General features: G+C 35.9%; 1 protein-coding gene and 1 long non-coding RNA gene across 5 annotated transcripts in view; one reads left to right on the forward strand and one right to left on the reverse strand.

The window, feature by feature from the left end:
• Positions 1–20,949, reverse strand: part of LOC145660602 (uncharacterized) — a 1,167,369-nt gene that overhangs the window by 83,574 nt on the left and 1,062,846 nt on the right. The gene's annotated exons all lie outside the window — the stretch shown is intronic.
• LOC145660604 (uncharacterized) overlaps positions 20,647–20,949 on the forward strand; it is a 126,745-nt gene continuing 126,442 nt past the window's right edge. For all 3 annotated transcript variants that reach the window (XR_014126841.1, XR_014126840.1, XR_014126842.1), the window contains exon 1: positions 20,647–20,765. This is a non-coding gene — a long non-coding RNA (uncharacterized LOC145660604). The remainder of the gene's footprint in view (positions 20,766–20,949) is intronic.

Below are 20,949 nucleotides of genomic sequence, written 5' to 3' on the forward strand. Positions count from 1 at the left end.
TGGGGGCAAGTGGCCGAAGTGTTTAGTTATTATTGAATCTAGACTTGATTCTAGCGTCTCTTTGAGTAGTGAGTCTATATGAGTCACGAACTGAGCAAGGCAGCTGCAATTAAGGAACCAGTAAATGGGCCACGACAATACCTTTGATTTTCCACATTTAAATATTTTCACAAATAAATAATATATCCAAAGACATCTTTAACTTAAACGTGAAACGGTGTATCATTTTTTCTTTTAAATCCTTATATGCAACCATAAACCGCACAGGATTGGGATTTTCATTTTCGAAACAAACATCATTCATAACACACAGTGGCACAAGAGCGTGGTTTTGTCATAGTTTTTGGAAGGGCAACGCGTTTGTAGCGCCAACTGTGGCTCTAGTGATTAGTATCTTTATTGTAGGAACAAGAATAGGAATTAGATTTCTGATCTGCCGGCATCTAATGCCATTTTAACCCGTCACGTATATAAGGGATGACGTCCCTCGGCGAGCATTCTATCCGAGGAAAGGGAAGGAAGAAAGGATTGGGGAAAGAAGAAAGCGGCCTGGGACCATTATGTTAGGTTCCTTCCCAAGGGCGCCCATGTTGTGGTTTCCAAGTGGGGGCAAGTATAATCGACATTTCAAATATAGTTTCAAATTTTGATGTAACTATTCTAAAAATTCTATTGAGTTTTCGATTTTCCGAAACATAATTTCCTCTAGGGGGGCGAGCGTCCCACCTTGCCTCCCCTGTTGGGCGCCCTTGTACCTTCCCGGTATTCGCTTTGTGTGAATAAGGGAAACCCAGGAAAAAACTCACTCAGGATGGCTGACCTGGAAAAGTTGTTACACACTTTTTTCAACCGAGTGTCCCCACCGCGAATCGAACCCGGGAAAGCTCACACCAAATTCGCGAGCGTTAGCGACTACGCCACGCGGAGCCACCTTATAAATAAAAGAAAAAATGAAATTAAATCTTTAAGTTTTACGTCCCACGGTTATGCCGGTTAGGTTAAAGGAGACGGTGAAGATGAGAAATGAATGAAATGGTGGAATTAAGAAAGTGGGAGGAAACGGGAGAACCCCGAGAAAACCCACGAGCACGATGTTTGTCCACCACAAGGTCCACACGGCGCGAGCTGGGATCGAACCAGGGACCCCAAGCACCGGAGGTGAACCCTCTACCACTGAGCCACCGTGCCCCCCTATAAATAAAAGAAGTCAAATGAGGTAAAACCAATGGGGTAAAAGTGAGTGTACATGTAAATCTTATGTAAAAGTGAAAAATAACATTTTTCTTTAATGAACGTACATTTGGATTGTAGTTTACAAAAAAGCGTGGCCAGGAAGGGCTCAGACTCCTGTGACCCTTTCAGTCCTCCTGAAACTTTCAGTTATTTGTTGTTATGTATGAATGAATGTAAGATTAACTCAAGTTAAACCCTCTAAAATGATCTTAGCGCCTCTGTTCTAATGTTCTAGCTACATCCTTTTTGTTATTCTCTAGTAGGAGTATCTAGTTGGAGGTAGAGGCAGAGCGTTCCTTCACCTTGAAGAGGATACCCAATTCTAACCCGCTTTTCCCTACTCATATTTTTCATATCTATACTCCTTCAATGTTGATTACTAAAGGAACACAGAAAGTGAATATAGATAAATGGAAGAGAAGGAAAGATACAAGGAGGGAGAAGAAAAAATGAAAAAGAGAAAGAGAAGGGAGAGAATAAGGTATAAAAATTTATAATCCACTCGGGAATGTGCTATAATTTTAGTTATGGCTTTAACAACTTACTGAGGAAAGTAATAAAGATTAGGCAAGCAACTTTTTTTTTTTTTAAAAAAAAAAAAAAGAAAAATCGAATATCGTTCAGTATTCTTATTTTTCATAATGGATTTTCCCGTGAAAAAGTTTATTGGTACGTCAAATATTATATGCATATATACATGGAAGTATGCAAGTGTGTGTGTAAAAATCCTGCTTCAAACTTAAAAGTTTGTCTTAATCCAGAACCACAGCCCGCATGCTGTAACTTTCTGCAAGTGCGGGAGAAGTTTTTTCAGTAGCATCCCGCGGGAGACTGGAGGTTCCGTGTGCGACGCCGCCAACTTCATCTCATAAAACCTGCTGTGATTGTGCGCATAAATCTCTTTCCCTCTCCCTCCTTATCTCGTCATTCTTGTCTTGCAGTCTTTCTATAGCTGAGATTACGAAGTTCCTGACATTACCTATCGAGTTCCTGAAATAACTTCTGGTGATGCTATTTGTCCCTCTAGTTCAGAATGCCAAACAAACTAAAGCTTAATTTTGGATCAATTAATCTCGAATGTGTGTGTTTGGCCTTTAAAGAGTATGATCTTAAAGATGACCTTACAGAGCATAACGATAGAAGCAGTAATTCGTTTAGTGTAATTAAATGGTTCTAGGTTCAATTCCAGATATCAACTATGTTTAATGCCATATTTCTATGTACTGTTGAAAGTGTTAAAGTGTTAAAAGTATTGAAAGTATTAAAAGTTAAGTTCATCTTCTAATTTACTTTTTCCACACACATGTCACCAAATAGATACCACCAATTACGGCACGATTAGGCTAATTAATATAAATCTATGGGGCTGATTTAATTTCATTTAAACGCTTATCTCAAAGTGACTTTTGCATGTTGATATTTAAGCTAATATGTGTTCGTTCGAACAATATAGAAGGACATCTTGGCCATAAGTATAAAGGAATTGTCTTTGAATCAGTTTGAATAGCTAATTTACGTATAGATACACACGTATAGATTTACGTATAGATAGTTAAAATAACATACTGAACATTGAGTGTGAGGCTTCTGAAATAGCGTGAGCAAGTCAGAAATAACTTTATCATAAATCACTCTATTCGTTATTAGAAGTCTAACTTTAATGCGACATCTTATTGTGAGAAATGAAATTTCTTATTAGTTACGTGACAATATGAACGAACGCGATTATAAATACGCATGTTAGTACAATATTTGTAACGTACCATTATACTTTCTATAGATATCAGAGATAGATCACACGCATTTGGTTACTAAGTTTCCCACCCAAAATAGAAGAAGTTGCATTTTAACATTTAGGAATAACACATGTAATTTTAACCTTACGAAAAAGATTAAATCTTATTTGTACATTAAAATAAAGATAAATTAATAAATTAGTAACTACAGTTACAAAATTAAGATTACAAATAGCTAAATTTAGTACTCTAAAATGTTCAGATAAAGCTATGCCACGGAACTTGTTCACTTTATGTGTTCACTGCTACGCCGGAGTAAATGCACTGTAGCAGACTCCTCTTTTAGCAAGAAGGCCTTTTGCCATTCCTCTTAATAGGTTTTTCCTCAGGTTACACACGATTCTGACATGACGAGAGGAACTAAATTTAAAAGTGATTTTCTCAGCAACTATATATATAAAGAATTATGCCGTTTCCGGCAGTAATCAATGATATAGGTATACCCACCGTAATTTTTTTATCCATTATCTATAAAACGTTTTAAGAATCATTATGTGGTATTTTATATAAAGAACCAATTTGCATATTCACTAGATCAGTGGTTCTCAACCTAATTCCTATCACGATCCCCATTTTATCACTTCCTCTTGCCAGCGACCCTCTTATAATTTCTGGTTTATAATAAGCTTGTGTGGGATTTTTAATATACCTATTGCAAAGATCTCACGATATCCATCTATTTCTATAGTAGTAGAATCCATTTCTTGTATATAGTGGATACAGTAACTTCCCTAAAACGAATAGATTAAAACGAAATTTTGTCAATTCATTCATATTACAAATATCGAATCCGATCCGTCATACTGTTTCAAAATGGATGGAGTTTGAAAATTTTAAAACTTCGTAACGCCCTTAATTTTGGATCATATGATAAAAAAATAAAGTGATTTCTAATTTTGGTTTTAAGAAACCTGGACAGTTGTTAAAAACAGTAATTGCATATTTTAAACGACTTGGTAAAGTGAGTCACGAAGTTTGAACCGAACATTGCCACACTAGTAAAATCACAGAATGCTCAGGTATCTCATTAGCTTTCAAGTTTAATTGTATTTCAATATGCAGATTTTGTTGCATTTGTATTTTTCTGGTATTTCAATATGAGCTCATTATTTTCATATCGTATCTTAGACCTATTTTTGTTGTTGTTCTTAACAGTACGTATAAAAATAAAAAATATGGTTATTAGAGCAAAAGATTCTAATTATATTTATCTCTTCTGCTTATCTTCGCGCCCCCCTAGGGGTCGCGACGAAAGGTTGAGAAACCCTGCACTAAATGCTTAAATTGCAACAGTGATTAAAATTTCTAGTTTATCCGAGTTTAAAAACTAGTATACAGATATCTTTGCTCGAAGAAAACCCTTTTTCTCTGTAACGGCAAATATATACATTCATCTTGATACTTTAAACCAGTGATGTCATTCAGCGGTGGTTCGTCTGAATCGGTTGTTAAAGTTTCTTAAGTTCTCGGAATACGAAAAAAATCTCTTGTACTAGTTTTGAGAATCTATATACAAAGTATGAAGCACACTGTTTGACTTAATGTTAGGAATTATTTTTAGGTATTAATTGAATATATAATAATAATAATTATAATAATATAAAAATATACTAATATAATATAATAATATAACATTAAGTCAACTTACTGTACTAAGCATAGAACCAGTTGTTAAATCTAATCATAGAACTGATTGTTAGAACCAACTGTTAAATATTACTCATATACCCAGTTGTTAAATGAACTGATATATAATTCAAAACCAAACACGAGTATTCACACGAATAAAGGAACACATTGTAGGCCTACTTACAAACAAATAAAAGAACATAATATATAAATACAAGAGTACAGTAATTAACATACTGTAAAGAACATATTGTAGTGTACTTTGTAATTGACAATTGTGTGTCATCAGGTGATAACAAGCATTAGTCTTAATGAAAAATGACAAAATATCACTTGTGTCACTACTTCTTCTTTGCCATGTTTTGTCTCCTGTTTGTTAAGTTATTCGTATTGTTTAAAATAACACAACTGAAAAACATAATGGAACATGGTGGAAAGATAAGAGCTTTTCGTAACATTTTCTGAATTAACTTGAAGACGGTGGATCGATGAATTTTGATCGATACACACGTGGCACTGGGAATTCAGTCTATGGGGAAATGTATGCTAGAAACAGTATTGCCATATAATGCCACATTTTCTTATCATTAGAAATTCTTTTACTGAAACGAATTATATATATATATATATATATATATATATATATATATATATATATATATATATATATATATATATATATATATATATATATATATATATATATATATAACCTCATTATCTTATTTTTCATTTATGGGAACAAAACGAAGTTATTAGTGGATAAATCAGGAAAGAATGGACAATGAGTCATTAAATCCACATTTTTACTGAAAAAAAAATAATAGTTTGGTGCTTTCTGGAACCGGCATTGTGGTGGTGCAGAATAATCCGACACGGCTCACGTGATTTAGGATTGTTTTACGCAATTCATTAATGACCTCTGGTAAATAAATTGTTGTATACCACTCAGCATTTACAGTTCTTAGATAAAGGTTTGGTTGTCACATGTTCGGCATAATCGAAGAAACAAACTATCATTACTTGGGATAACTCCTCGAACGAACAACTTACTTTGAAACACCCAAACAATGGATTGCAGTTTAGTTTCGGTTTCCTATGAATAAGTCTATATTCAAGTTTTGTTCCCTGTAATGATGTAGTGCACCAAATTTGACTTACCTCAGGTGAATGTTTTGAGTATTCTTTTACATCAATCGATACGTCTATTTTTGAGCATCGGTCAAATTGTATGAAATTCAACGGCTTGAAAAGTTCCCGTATGTTCAGGTGACTATGCAAAAGCGTCTGCTTTTATGATAATGTTCAAGAATCCCAGAATCTTACGGTATGTCATATACGAGGGGAGGCTGGAAAGTTCATGAAATCACCGAGAGGAAATTTACCTGGAAGGACCATTTTAATACACTATTCAACGTATTCCCACCGAAGCTCAATACACTTTTCACAACGATGTTGCAACATTTCTAACTCTTGCAAATAGAAGGTCTTGTCCTACTGTGCAAACCAACCCTCCACCTCCCCAATGAGTGCCTCATCCGATGGAAAATGTTTGCCTTTGAGATGTTTTTTTTTTTTTTTTTAGATGTGGGAAGAGGTGATAGTCGGAGGGGGCCAGATCAAGTGAGTAGAGTGGGTGAGGTACACAAGTGAAGCCCAGATCCACCAGCAATTGCATAGTTGGATGAGCCTTGTGGGAGGGTACATTGTCCAGGACAAACAACACCACTGCTCATTTTTCCCTGACGTTTTTTCTTCAATGCCTTCTTCGGCTCAATCAAATAGTTAGAATAAACTCCAGCATTGATGATTTCACAATTTTTAAGATATTTGATAAGGATGACACCGTCCTTATCCTAAAACACCGATGCAAGCACCTTCCCAGCTGATCTTTGGCTTCGGAACTTATTCGGTCGATGAGAGTCACTGTGGCGCCACTCCATGGATTGCTGTTTAGTCTCTAGATCATAGTAGTGCAGCCATGTTTCATCTTCTGTCACCAGACTGCGCAAGAACTTACCAGGGTTTTGAAACTTTTGCAAAATTTCCTGTGACATCTGCACCCGTGTTTTCTTCTGGTCAGCATTCAAACATTTTGGGATCCATTGACCTTCTGCATGTTCAAATATTCTGCTATTTTGACACCCACACGCTCACGCGATATCCCCACACACAAACCAATGTTTTTGATTGATATGCGCCTATGCTCCATTTATCATGTCATGCACTTTGTCGATGTTTTCCGTGGTCGCTGCACTTGAAGGCCTGCCTGAGCGAGGTTCATCTTCAGTCTCACGATGACCAGTCTTAAAACGCCTCACCCACTTCGCTACTGTTGTATATCCAGGAGCGTGTTCCCCCAAAGTGTTCTGCAAAGTTCTATGAATTTCCATAGAGGATCTGCGTTGCAGCACAAAAAACTTGATGACACTGCAAAGCTCATTCTTCTCGAATTTCCATAGATCCTCCGCTATATCTTCTTACAGAACCTGTAACAAAGGAAATAACAATGATAAAATGATCATATACGGGATGAGAGGTTCACAATATATGGCCTTTCTAATAACTACAATGATATGCTTCAATTTTTATTTCTTCTTGGTGATTTCTTGAATTTTCCAGCCCGCCCTCGTACCGATCTCTCTCAATCATTTCTCATACAGTATCAACATTACTGGTAATAACAGACGTGAATGGAAGACCATCACGAAATTTATGACTAAGAAACGTGGGACCAAGTTGAAATTAGGAAGACCAATTGTACATAGCTTTATAGGATGGTATTTCATTCCAAAAGCCAAATAAATTTGCTCGATGCATTATTTTACAAATTGTTTTGAAATCGTAAAAAAGTTATTGCCGCAAACTGTCCACGAGTAAATTCCATTTCTCACACAAAATTAGATCTTCACACTGCTGTAAAAAATAAACGAATGGATTTAAACAAACAATCGAATATAAGTTAAACATAGAAAGGTCTTTTTTTTTTTTTCGAATTGTTACAATAGCAGAACACTAGTCCCACTGTTAGTAATAGTTTGCAGTAACTTTCACAGTAATCCTCGTATATACACATTATATTATTTACATCTTGACGGTATACTACTGCTTACTTCTAAGAAAAATGGTTTAAAAATTATAACTTTTAGTGATATTGTACTTTAGATGAGGGCTTCTCAAACTGTGATACGCAAGCCGATATCGCTGGGTGAAATATACGACTTATGGTCTACGCCAGTGCTAAAGTCTGAGAACCCTTATTCTAGACATTTATTAAAATCACCAGTTCAACATATTAATACTATCTTTTTAAAAGTATTTTCTTAAGAAAAAATACAAAGCTTAAATTTGGTTCGACCTCATTGCCACTTGAGTTTTGTAACAATGCAAGAAGTAAGGAACAAATTAGTAACAACCTGAAAATTGGTACAGATGTTGGGAATAGTGTTCTAAACAACATACTAAAAGTCCCATGAAATCCCAGGTGACCTTCGCAGCCATACTGGGAAATGGCCGCCGGAAGTGTCAAATGAACAATACCCAGATAAAAATAACAATATCTTATTTATGGTTGAACATAAAGAGATAAACTTAGTGCCTTTTTATAGAACATAGATAACACAATAGCTTTTAAAGAGCAGCAATTTCTCATAAAAAATTCCGCGCATACTTTTAGAAATATTTAGCTCTAAATTCTAAAATTCCGAAAACTACCGCCAAACTCATTTAAAATTTTATTGAACGTCGGATGTAATTATTAACAAGTTACAATTTGACATAGATGTTGATAAAGATTATTTAAATGACATACTAAAATCCCACAACTTCTTTGTTCACCATATTAAAAAATGTACAAATTTCCTAAGTAATTAAAAGATAATATTTTGTTAAGTGAAATACAAAATCTGGACTGGACTAAATATTTGAGAAACTGTAAGTGCAGTCGATCCGAAGCCCATTGGGATCAATGGCGGTGCAAAGAGGAAACATTACGACGTGTTTAAGGTTTCCTCCGCCATCTTGCAACCAACTTGTTTATTTTAAATGGCAACATGGTCGTGTGACATATCAAACAACATCCCCGTTCAAAGAGAAACCCAATGGTAAGGTTATTTTTCCAAAACCTACAACTGTTTTGAAGTTGTGCATAGATTAAGATATGTTATATGTGAAATGCTGTGAAATGTGCTGTGCGAAGTTTCGAATTGAAGGATAAAGATAAAGCAAAAAGCAAGCTTTGTAACATCTCACATTACGTATTCTTTAATAACCAGGAAAAGAGAAAGATAACACACATGAGACAATTACAATCACATGAAATGTTCAGCATGCCCATCGTTCTGCTCTATGCACATCCTTAACCGTGTGACCCTGTGCTTAGCACTCCTCGAAGCATAGTTGGTGATATTTGTTCACAGACAGAAATAATTATCCTTTTCAGGTAGCCAATGTCAATAATTTTACACTGGTAGACAATAGTATCTTTAAAGTGCCCCAAAGATAGAAATCCAACGGAGGTAGGTCGTGGGACCTTGCTGGCCACTCAACTGGTCCATGCCGACCTACCCAACAACTGGCAAAGTGTTCATTGAACCATCGATTACATTAAAACCATAATGTCGCGGTGCCCCATCTTGTTGACAATATTGATGAAATCACCCTTCCTCTTCCAACAAAAGTGGCATAAAGCGTTTTCAAGCATATCTCCATATTGTGCAGCATCCAAGGTCCCATCAATGAAAACACGTCCAATAAGTTTTCGCCCCATGTTCTACACAACACCATTACCTTACCTGCATCCTGCATCTTTGATGCATCTATCCAGTTAAGATTTGTATTAGCTCTGTACCTAACATTTTGCCCCATACCGAGAAATCCTCCGGTAAAGTTTTTTTTTTTTCAAAATCTGCAACGGTTTTGAAGTTGTGAATGGATTTAGGCTAGAATATGTTATCATTTAGACTTAAATGACTGACTCTCTATTTTTTTCTCGTAGGTAGGAGAGGATACTAACTCGAGAGGGAAGAATCGAAATCTTTCTTTTGGCTGGAGAACGCAGTTCAGCAATAATATCCGTCTTTAAAAAGCGACACCCTAATCGCGAGCCGGTGACAGACAGTGCTGTACAAAAACAAAAACTAAAACAAATTCATGGCAAAGGGAAATGTTAATGATTTACCTCGATCAGGACGACCACGAAATGCAACTGATCCAGACACATCAGCAGCTGTGTTGGGTGTATTGGTGAAAAGTCCTACGAAGAGTGTGCGACGTCTATCAAGTAAACATAATGTTAGTGCCAAAAGTGTTCAAAGAATGTTAAAAAGGAAAAAATATCACCCCTAAAAACTAAAGTTGAAACAAACACTGCCAGAGGATGATTTAGATAGACCAATGGAGTTTTGTGAGTAGGCGTTAGCCCAGATAGCTCGTAACCTAGTGTTTCCTCATAACATTATTTCTAGTGATGAGGCAAATTTCTATGTAACAGGTGAGATTAACAACCAAAATGTCCGGTACTGGGATAATACAAATCTTAATTGGATAGATGCATCAAAGATGCAGGATGCAGGTAAGGTAATGGTGTTGTGTGGAACATGGGGCGAAAACTTATTGGACGTGTTTTCATTGATGGGACCTTGGATGCTGCACAATATGGAGATATGCTTGAAAACACTTTATGCCACTTTTGTTGGAAGAGGAAGGGTGATTTCATCAATATTGTCAACAAGATGGGGCACCGCGACATAATGGTTTTAATGTAATCGATGGTTCAATGAACACTTTGCCAGTTGTTGAGTAGGTCGGCATGGACCAGTTGAGTGGCCAGCAAGGTCCCACGACCTACCTCCGTTGGATTTCTATCTTTGGGGCACTTTAAAGATACTATTGTCTACCAGTGTAAAATTATTGACATTGGCTACCTGAAAAGGATAATCATTACTGTCTGTGAACAAATATCACCAACTATGCTTCGCAGAGTGCACAAGCACTGTGTCTCAACGTTAAGGATATGCATAGAACAGAACGGTGGGCATGCTGAAAATGTCATGTGATTGTAATTGTCTCATGTGTGTTAGCTCTCTCTTTTCCTGGTTATTAAAGAATACGTAATGTGAGATGTCACAAAGCTTGCTTTTTGCTTTACCTTTATCCTTCAATTCGAAACTTCGCACAGCACATTTCACAGCATTTCACATATAACATATGCTAAATCTATTCACAACTTCAAAACAGTTGTAGGTTTTGGAATAATAACCTTAACATTGGGTTTCTCTTTGAACGGGGATGTTGCTTGATGTGCCACACGACCATGTTGCCATTTAAAATAAACAAATGCATTCCAAGATGGCGGTCACCAAGATGGCGGAGGAAACTTTAAACACGTCGTAACGTTTTCTCTTTGCACCGCCATTGGTCCCAATGGGCTTCGGATCAACTGCACTTACAATTTCTCATATATTTAGTCCGGTCCAGATTTTGTATTTCACTTAACAAAATATTATCTTTCAATTACTTCGGACATTTGCACATTTTCCAATATGGCGAACAAAGAAGTGGGATTTTAGTATGTCATTTAAATAATCTTTATCAACATCTATGTCAAATTGTAACTTGTTAATAATTACATCCGACGTTCAATAAAATTTTAAATGAGTTTGGCGGTAGTTTTCGGAATTTTAGAATTTAGAGCTAAATATTTCTAAAAGTATGAGCGCATTTTTTAAATGAAAAATTGTTTCTCTTTAAAACTATTGTGTTATTTATGTTCTATAAAAAAGCACTAAGTTTATCTCTTTATGTTCAACCATAAATAAGATATTGCTATTTTTATCTGGGTATTGTTCCTTTGACACTTCCGGCGGCCATTTTCCAATATGGCGGCAAAGGTCACCTGAGATTTCATGGGACTTTTAGTATGTTGTTTAGAACACTATTCCCAACATCTGTACCAATTTTCAGCTTATTACTAATTTGTTCCTTTCTTCATTAAAATTTGAGCTTCATTTACTGCACTAATATTACAAACTGGGAGAGCGCAGTGACCTAATATAGCAGAGAAAAAGCATTAAAGTTTTCGAGTCGTCCCATGTCGTACGTTGCGCAAGTATACCATGTGACGGCGTGGCAGAATCAGAAGAACCTGTATTTCACGTGTCAAGGGTACCGGGTTCGATTCCCGCTGTAGTCAACTTTTTCGTTTTTTGCTTGAACCAATAAAGTAGTTACTTGTAGTTAGAAGTAAAATGTTAATTCGCCATAATGAATCAAAAAAATGAAATATTCAAATCAGTTGTAAAATCTTTCAATGTTCCACTTAACTAGCAACGAAATGTAATCTATTTCGTAAATATATTGATATCACGAGATATTTATGGTTACCACTGTCGTTATGTAAAAAATGTTCTTGTATACAAATCTGTAGACAGTGTGAGAATTACAAGGGGGATGAGAAGGAAATTCCATTTGGTAATACTGGATGTTCCTATAACCAAAGGATATTTTCCCCTTATTTCCCTTGCAATAAGCGTGGAAAATTTGTTTCCAACATTGGGGACAGAACTGGTAAGACCGTTTCCATATTTTTTAAAGCGATGTTCAAAATATTTATGAAGTTGGAAAACAGTACTGTGGAGGATCAGGGGAGCAGAGTTGTCTTCGAAATTGCTAGGCGGGCAGATTTGAGGGTTATTCTGGGGGGATATTAATTTCAACTCATTTTCATTTGTGGCAATCGGACACAAATCATCGCATTTCTCCCCAAAACTCACATTTCAAATCGGATTATTAGGAGGACAGTCGCTCAGTTCCAAGATTGGAGGGGACATGTCCCTCTCATGCTCCCGTGCCATTTGGGCCAGTGCTTGTAATACACACACTGTCAACAGATGTAGACACGAAGCGTCAAGAACATTTTTTACACAACGACTTTGATAACCATAACATAACTCGTGATATCAAAATATTTACGAAATAGATTACATTTCGTTGGTAGTTAACATGGAACATTAAAAGATTTTACAACTAATTTGAATATTTCTATTCTTTTAATTCATTATAAACATATGGTGAATTAATATTTTACTTGTAGCTACAAGTGGATACTTTATTGGTTCAAGCAAAAAACAAAAAAAGTTGACCTCAGGGGAATAGAACCCGTAGCCCTTGGCACGTGAGTCACAGATGCTACTGATTCTGCCACGCCGTCACTTGATAAATTTGTGCAACGTACGAAACATGTGGCGAGTCGAAAATTTTAAGACGCTTTTTTTCTGCTTTATTAGGCCATTGCGCTCTCCCAGTTTGTAATATGAACACTTTAAATGTGCACTATCACCTTGCAAAAAATGGCTCCGAAGTTCATTTAACAAAGTCTGCTTTCTCCTTGTTAGTCAGACCGTCGACAAGTAATGTCGTTCAGCCAGTTTTATCTAGAAGTTCTCAGGCTCGAACGACTCACCGGCGCCAACATATCACTCAGCCACTTTTTGTCTCCACGTTCCCACGACAAGTTTTCGTGTTTTCCTGCATCGTGGCCAGTGAACTGTGAATTAACACAAATTCTTTTAACATTTAATTTGCATATGCATACTGCTGGCTACTGGCATTTTAAAATTACATTTTAAAATGAACTGCCAACATTGACCAATCGGTCAATCCAGTTTACACCTGGAACACTTCAACTCTAGGAGTTTTTCCACGCGTCGATTTAGCGAATATGTTCGTGAAATTCGCCATACAAGTAAGTAAAGGGGCACACGTCTCATAGCTGATCAAGGACTGGTATCACGGTTAGCCCTTACTTAGTCAAGTCCCGGGTCCGCTGACCCTGTGCGTATAAGTAGAAACGAGTCCTCCAATGTCCAAATTCTACATTGTAACTACCTGTATGTATTCTGCTGGATACGGATTTTTCTCGCATCAGCCAGGAACTTACATCGTGGGATTACTTTAGTGATACCCCACAGTATTAACCCCCACGTTAATTAGTGAGTGGTGTGAGAAAAGTGTTTGTGGTGAACCCCCAAATATATTTTATCCACATACATATGTGATACAAAAGTACAGGGCTCGTGGGATAGCATGAGCTATGACCTTGAAATCCGCCACCAACACATTTGAAAGGATCAGGCAATCGTAATAGTGTCGCTAACTGCCACAGCGGTGAATTAGAATTTGGCGATTTGAAGCATTTCTGGGAAGGGATGACAAAAACACTTTGAATAAGTCTGCAGCCTGCATTTCTCATCTTCATTTAGACAAATCTGAACAATAAAGTAGCATATTTATTTAATAAGATGTAAAAGTGCACTCGGTCCGTTAAAGGTTTCCTTACTCGTTTATTTTTTTTAATACATGATGATCGTAAAGTAAGCTAAAATAACTAAAAATTATATCACATAACACCACCTATATTTGCAATCCATTCATTCTGGGGACCACGACTCATGTCCTAGCCTTAGGGAAATCGTGGCTACAGACCTGTCAACTCCTTCCCCTCTCATACAGGGAAGTTTGTCATTTTCTCTGGTAAAACAAAGTGGTCCTATTGGTACCCTCCTTCCCGGGGTGGTTATATATGACACAGATGGAGGCGTTTTAAGAGACACATGCAGAAGCCGAACTGGACACAGTGTTCTTGTATTCAGTGAAGAGTAGTTCTTTGTGCATAGTTCTGTGTTGTTTTAGTCTGTGTTATGTGCTGGTTTGTTCCTTTTTTTAAATCATAATGGAGGGTAAGAAGAGCGGAAAACTTGGAGGATCGAAAGTAATTCACAGCCAAAGCAGAGGGATTTTGGTTAATGTTTATGATTTTATGAAGAGAGAGGCTGACAGTGGAAATGCAATTAATGTAAAACAAGTACAAAAGCGAGTATCTGAAGCTACCGGTGTTTCAGTAAGTACACTAAAACGTGTTTTGAGTGAGCGGGAAAAGACAAAATTACGGGAACGAGCTTTTCTACTCCGAATAAGAAGCGAGCACAAAGAAAAACAAAAATCTCAGTGGATGATTTTGACAAATGCGTTATTCGTCGAACAATTAATAAATTTCATATTGTTCACGGTCAAGGACCTTCTGTAAAATCACTGTTGCGAGTACTTCGAGAAAAGATTAATTTTAATGGAAGCACTTGGTCTTTACGGAAAATAATCCGTTCCTTAGGATTTAGATGGATTAAGGCTGAAAACAATAGACGACTACTTATTGAAAAAGATGAATTTCGGTCAAAGAGGTTGGCTTATTTGCGAGCTATAGATCATTACAGAACGCAGAACCGCCCCATAATTTACATGGATGAGACGTACTTGCATTCATCGCACACAAAACAACACGCATGGACCGATAAGAAAATACAGGTTTACTCACACCAATTTCTAAAGGACAACGCGTAATAATCATGCATGCTGGCGGAGAAAACGGTTTCATTCCAGACGCGTTAGTAATGTTCAAATCTGGAACGAAAACTATAAAAAGTGGTTGAAGTCACGGCTAATTCCTAACTTGCCAAGTAATTCAGTTCTTGTGATGGACAATGCACCACATCACAATGTCTGTTCAAATCCTTCACCGACATCATCATCTCGTAAAGCTGTAACGATCGATTGGCTTGTAAGACACAATATTCCTTTCAGAGAAAATATGTACAAACCAAAACTTTATAATTAAATCAAAGCCAATAAAGCTCGTATTCGGACATTTAAAGTAGATTCGCTCCTTGCTGAATATGGACATACAGTTCTTCGTTTGCCCCCGTATCATCCTGATCTAAACCTGATAGAGTTGATTTGGGCTGCAGTCAAAGAATATGTAGCAGCAAGAAATACCACTTTTTCCATTATTGATGCGATGAAACTCGCCGAAGAGAAATTTACAATGATAACAGCGGAAGAGTGGAAGGCTAGGTGTGATAAAGTACGAAGATATGAACGAGCATATTTGCAAATGGAACCTCAGTTAGACGTTCTTACTGAAAACGTTACAATAAACTTAGCCGAGGACAGTGACGGTAATAGTGACTTTTCTGAAGAAAGTGACGACGAGACGGAAGACGATGATGATGAGATGGATTGTATGGACGGTATTGAACCTTTATAAATACCTGAAGCTACAAGTAAGCGTATCATAATACATATAAGTTGCATTAAGTAGTTCTTATCCATTGTTGTTACTTATGTTGGAGGTTAGTACTGTATCGGCATGGGTTAGAAACACTACCAAAAAATCTTACCTCTCTCTCCACTGTCACCGTCGCAGCGATTAGCGTTCTTCCTACCTCCCGCTTCTCATAGCTCATGCTATCTCTCGCGCTCTGTAAAGAGCTATTATCTCGTGAAATGTAAAGTGTAATTTTGTTTGTAGAAATAGTCAAGTGTTTATATCAGTGTTTAGTGTTGTGATTGTTTTTCTTATATATATATATATATATATATATATATATATATATATATATATATATATATATATATATATATATATATATATATATATATATATATATATATAATATTATATTTAATAAGTAAGCATAGTATCATTTTATTTTATGTGTTTTCGTTGCATGTGTAAATGATATTCTTGTGTGTCGCGATCTGAGCGATCATCTGGATGTCAGTGAGGATTTCGAGACGAGATATCCGAACTTATCGGTGCTTGATGATCATCTCAGTGTTGAGACCTGAGGAGAATCCGGGAAAAGTTCTGTAATCCCTTTTTGGAAATGTTCTTTGATGTCTTAACCAGGTAAGTTCAGGTCTGCTGAAAGTACTCGTTGGCGGGACAGCAGGGGGACAGATCAGGAAAGCGGTTACAACCTTCTAGTGTGGAATACGCAATTAAGGAAATTTATAGGGATATAAATAATGTATTTTACACACTAGAGATCTAAAACTCTCCTATTTAATTATGGATGTCATATATACACTTATAATTATGAATGCCATATATGACACTTATTAAGGTATTATTTTTTTTAAAAAAATACCAAAAAAGTAGTTTCTATTTCGGAAGGTAAAAGTGCTGCTTATAGCGAAGAACGTATTCTCGAAATTTAGTTTTAATGAAAGAACGAAAGCTTTGAATGTTTTTCTTTTCTTTTTTTAAGCTAGAGTAGTTCTCGATAGTATAGTTTTTATTCGAAGAAATTACGTTTCTTTTCACATATCTTGTTCACCATGTTCTCAATTATTTCACTGCAATAGAATATTATCTTTGATCCTGCAACCTCATGCTGTGCAATAGCTATTAACAGTTTAACCCAGTTAAGCAACGGTTTAGTTATCACATATACGCAACTGCAGTAGATGGATTTCTATGTCATATTGTGCTGCTATGTAATTAATGATCCTTTGGTTAAATGTGTTTACAGAATATTACGCTGTGTTAAATTGTAAACATATATCTTCGTAAGTTGTGTTTGCAAAACTGAGCTTGAAATTAAAGGTGATAAGTCAATTATTTTGTAACTCACAGGCTCAGTTTGAAAGAACGAGAAAGGGAAGAATTTAATCAGTGGCGGCTAATGTTAGTGTTGCAGCGTTGCGCAACGACCAAAGTATTCAAGAAATAAATATTATTATCAATAGTAGTAAAGAACAGAAAAAATACTTTTTAATACTTGCATATATACACTTTAAATAACATATTTTTTACTTCTGTAACTGTCCGTTCCGTTAATCCATTTTAAAAAGCGAAAAATAATCCGTCACAGAGTCTCTAATTTACATTGTGTTGCAGCAAGCATGCAACGACCAGATTCCTTCAGCGCAGGAATTGGAGCAAATGTTAAGTCTCCTTTCCCCTATCTTAGAAGTTAAAGGGACTGGTCGTTGCAGTGCTTCTGCAACACAGTACGATTTCCAGTGAACGAGAAGGTTTTTCACGCTAAATAAGATTTCTGAATTTTCTTTCACTAGCAATTAACAAATGGAATTTGTTTTTATGCAATCATATTTTTAAATTACGGGACCATACTGAAGCAAATCAATATAATGACAATTAAAAAAAATGATTGCAAAATTACAAAATAAGAAAGAAAATATCTAGTAGAGGAGTAAACAAATGAAAGTAGACCCACATTTACAAGTTAATTCTTAGTTTACTTTGATAATGAAGGCTTCTTCTAAAGTAATTTGTGAATCAAATATTAATAAGTCAGTATGTAGAATCGCTCCCCCCCTCTGTGGATAGTATTTTAGTATAAACATATTTCTTTTATAAAATAAGTATATTTTATACTCTTGGTAATTTCCACATAAAACTGTATGATGGGGAACGCCACATTGAATTTGGGACTAATTAGCACTGCTCAGGGGCGTAGTTTAGAGAGGGTTCACCGGGTCCGGACCTCCCAAAAATTTCGAAACTTGACTAACATTTGTAGACTTTCTTAATAAACTATACTTTTCTAACACAGAAACGATTGATGTAGGCTAAATATTTTATTTTACGCCTCATCATGTACTCTTCTTTTCTTATAAAAATAATCGTTCTATCATTTTTTCTAAAAATATAGGTGAAGTAAGTAAGAATTACTTATCGTCTTTTCGGGTGCAGTATAAGACAGGTTCCATATTATGTAGACGTATTGGACCTCCCTCAAATACTTTGGACCCCTCCCAGTTAACATTTCTGGGTGTAGAACTGGCAGTGCTGTTTGTTTTGATGTTCTTTGATTTTTTTGGCTTCTGTTACATGCTGATCCTTCATCTGGCGGGTTTCGAGGTTTCCTTTCCAGAACATATCACATTGGTAGGCATTGTTTCGCCTCATGTGGAAGTATATTGTGTTCATCGTGCATTGCGTAAGAAGCAAGACGGATGATTTGTAATGTAGTTTCTTCTTTTACGCACATGTGTGTGTGTTGATGTATGAATATGTGACATTCGGAATTCATATACCAGTACCTATTTTGTATCAGCTGTTTTGGTTTTTAATTATTAGGTTTAATTTTATTGTGTATGCTTTAATTCTGTAAATAACCTACAAATTCTGAATGAATTGCATACCATGACTTCTATAAATAACTTACAAAAAACATTGACCAGCTTTCAACTGAGGAAAAATTTGCAGTTAAGGCTTAGACAAAACAAGCAAAGGGCAATTCAGGAGAGTGTTCGAAAAAAAAAAAAAAAAGAAATCCAGTTTAAATTTACAGGATATCTTATGCAGTAGTGTTGTTTGCACCAGATACATTTCCTCAATTTATTTTAAATTTTCCTGGATAAACTGTGAATAAAGTATGTTCAATGTTCATTTTTCTTATAACACTACTCTCTGCTACGAACTCTCTTCAGTCAACGCTGAAGAGGAATTCGGATCACTGTCAAGGACTGAGTTTGCTAGAATGAATCGTTCGCAATAATCTAGAAAAAATATTTAGTAAATCTACAAAGCTTTGAAATTAACTAAGAATATTAACAGTACCTATGGCGTCAACAAAAGACGAAAAGTTTTTTTCCACATGAGAAAGAATTGACACTTTCAAGGAATTGAATGTCCCAAGAAAGGTTATCACGATTGGTTATGCTTTCCATCGAAAAAGACCTGACAATAAGAATACCAGAGTTCAACCAGCATGTATTAGACAGATTTGCTCCAAATAAAGAGAGGAGAATGAACTTACTAATTAATTAAGGCGATTAATCGGATAAAATGTTCTGCATTTTTTATTTTTTTAAAAACAGAATTTTATAATTTAACATGCCACATAGCATTTGCATCTAAAGTTATGCTGATTAGTCAATGAGTCAACTTTATATCTTCTGTCTCTTATCGCTCGTACTGCAACACCCGAAACCACAATCCACCGGCCGCCACTGAATTTAATGTGAGGAAAGCAAGCAAATGTTAAAATGCATTATTTATTGCTAAATTTAGAAGCACTCCTAAATCTGCCCAAATTTATACTTGAAATACTATATTATATTTTTACCTATTGAAAGTCCATAGCAATCAAAAAATTTTGGTGATCGGGAAAATTCGAATTCTAGATTTCGATGAAGTTTCTGTTTCATATTCACTGAATATGATTTTCCCCTTCTTTCTTTTTCTTTTTTCCTTGCTTTGCAATATACTTTGTCTGTTTGTCTATTGGTTATATAGATTGTACGTAAAGGCTTGTATAAGTAAGATTATAGCATATATAATTCCTTTGCAATTTCAATTCTTCGTAGGTTTTCCGTTATAGAAAACCGTTATTCAAAATTTACTAGAATACAACTAGAAAATTTACTTGTATTTACAGTATATGTTTCACATTCTGGGTTTTGAACTAGGGTCTGTAGGTAGCTATAGGCCAGGCATGGCCAACCCTTTTGAGATTGAAAAGTAGGCTACTTGTCATTTCAGAAATCACTGGTAGTCCACTTATTTGTTCACTAACCTGATATAGGGAGAGGGAATCATAAAACTAATAATAACCGATGCAGACAGTATGACCCAGACCACCCGGGCTACCTCTCGCTACCTCTCAAGACTTACCGGTCGACTAGTAGACCGCGGTCGATGCGGTGATCACTTCTAGCATACATGGTTAAACAGAAAGGAAACAATGTAAAAATTCAAATAAATTTAATTAATCGCAATTTTCTACATTAAACTGGAAAGAGCTCTTTATTCTCACTATTTTGTCTAGATAAGATGAACCATTCTTTCTAGGTCATAAGAACACTTCAAACAAAAAGTATCTGTTGATGAAAGTGCTGTGGTCTTCTGAGATAGTGCGAGCTGAGATACTACTATCGTAAACAATGAAAAGAAACAATAGTAGAGGAATCCTCTGATGTAAAAAGAAAGCCAACAAAGAATGAAAAAAAGCAACATTAAGATCTTCAGAAAAAGATTGGGAAATGTCTTGACTGTTATTCTTTTCTCAAAGGCAGGGGGAAGGGAGACGTAACGACATTGGCCATAGATAAGAATGAACGAAAAAATTCTACTTAAAAGCTATGCACTCTTTTGTAAACCAAGAAAGTCCTGAACAAAACTTTTTCACGGGATCAGAAATCTCTATCGTTTTCTTTCCATTTTATTTTTCCATGCTGTCAAGAGATGTTGCTTCTTGGACTTCATGTAATCCTTCTGAAGAAGAAGACAAAGTCATTTCTGTAAGTCTCTATGATTGAATTAATGTAAAATTAGCTATTTTAATTATCAAAATTTTTTATGAGTATTTGTTAATACATAAATACGATAAGATTGAACTGACTGATACTACAGGAAAGCCTTGGTTTCCAAAATCCGCCCTGAGTTGAAGATGTATTTATTTTTTTATAATCTCAAAGAAAACAT

The sequence above is a fragment of the Thermobia domestica genome, chromosome 9 (assembly GCF_964235325.1).
Source record: "Thermobia domestica chromosome 9, izTheDome1.hap1.1, whole genome shotgun sequence".
Classification (NCBI taxonomy): Eukaryota; Metazoa; Arthropoda; class Insecta; order Zygentoma; family Lepismatidae; genus Thermobia; species Thermobia domestica.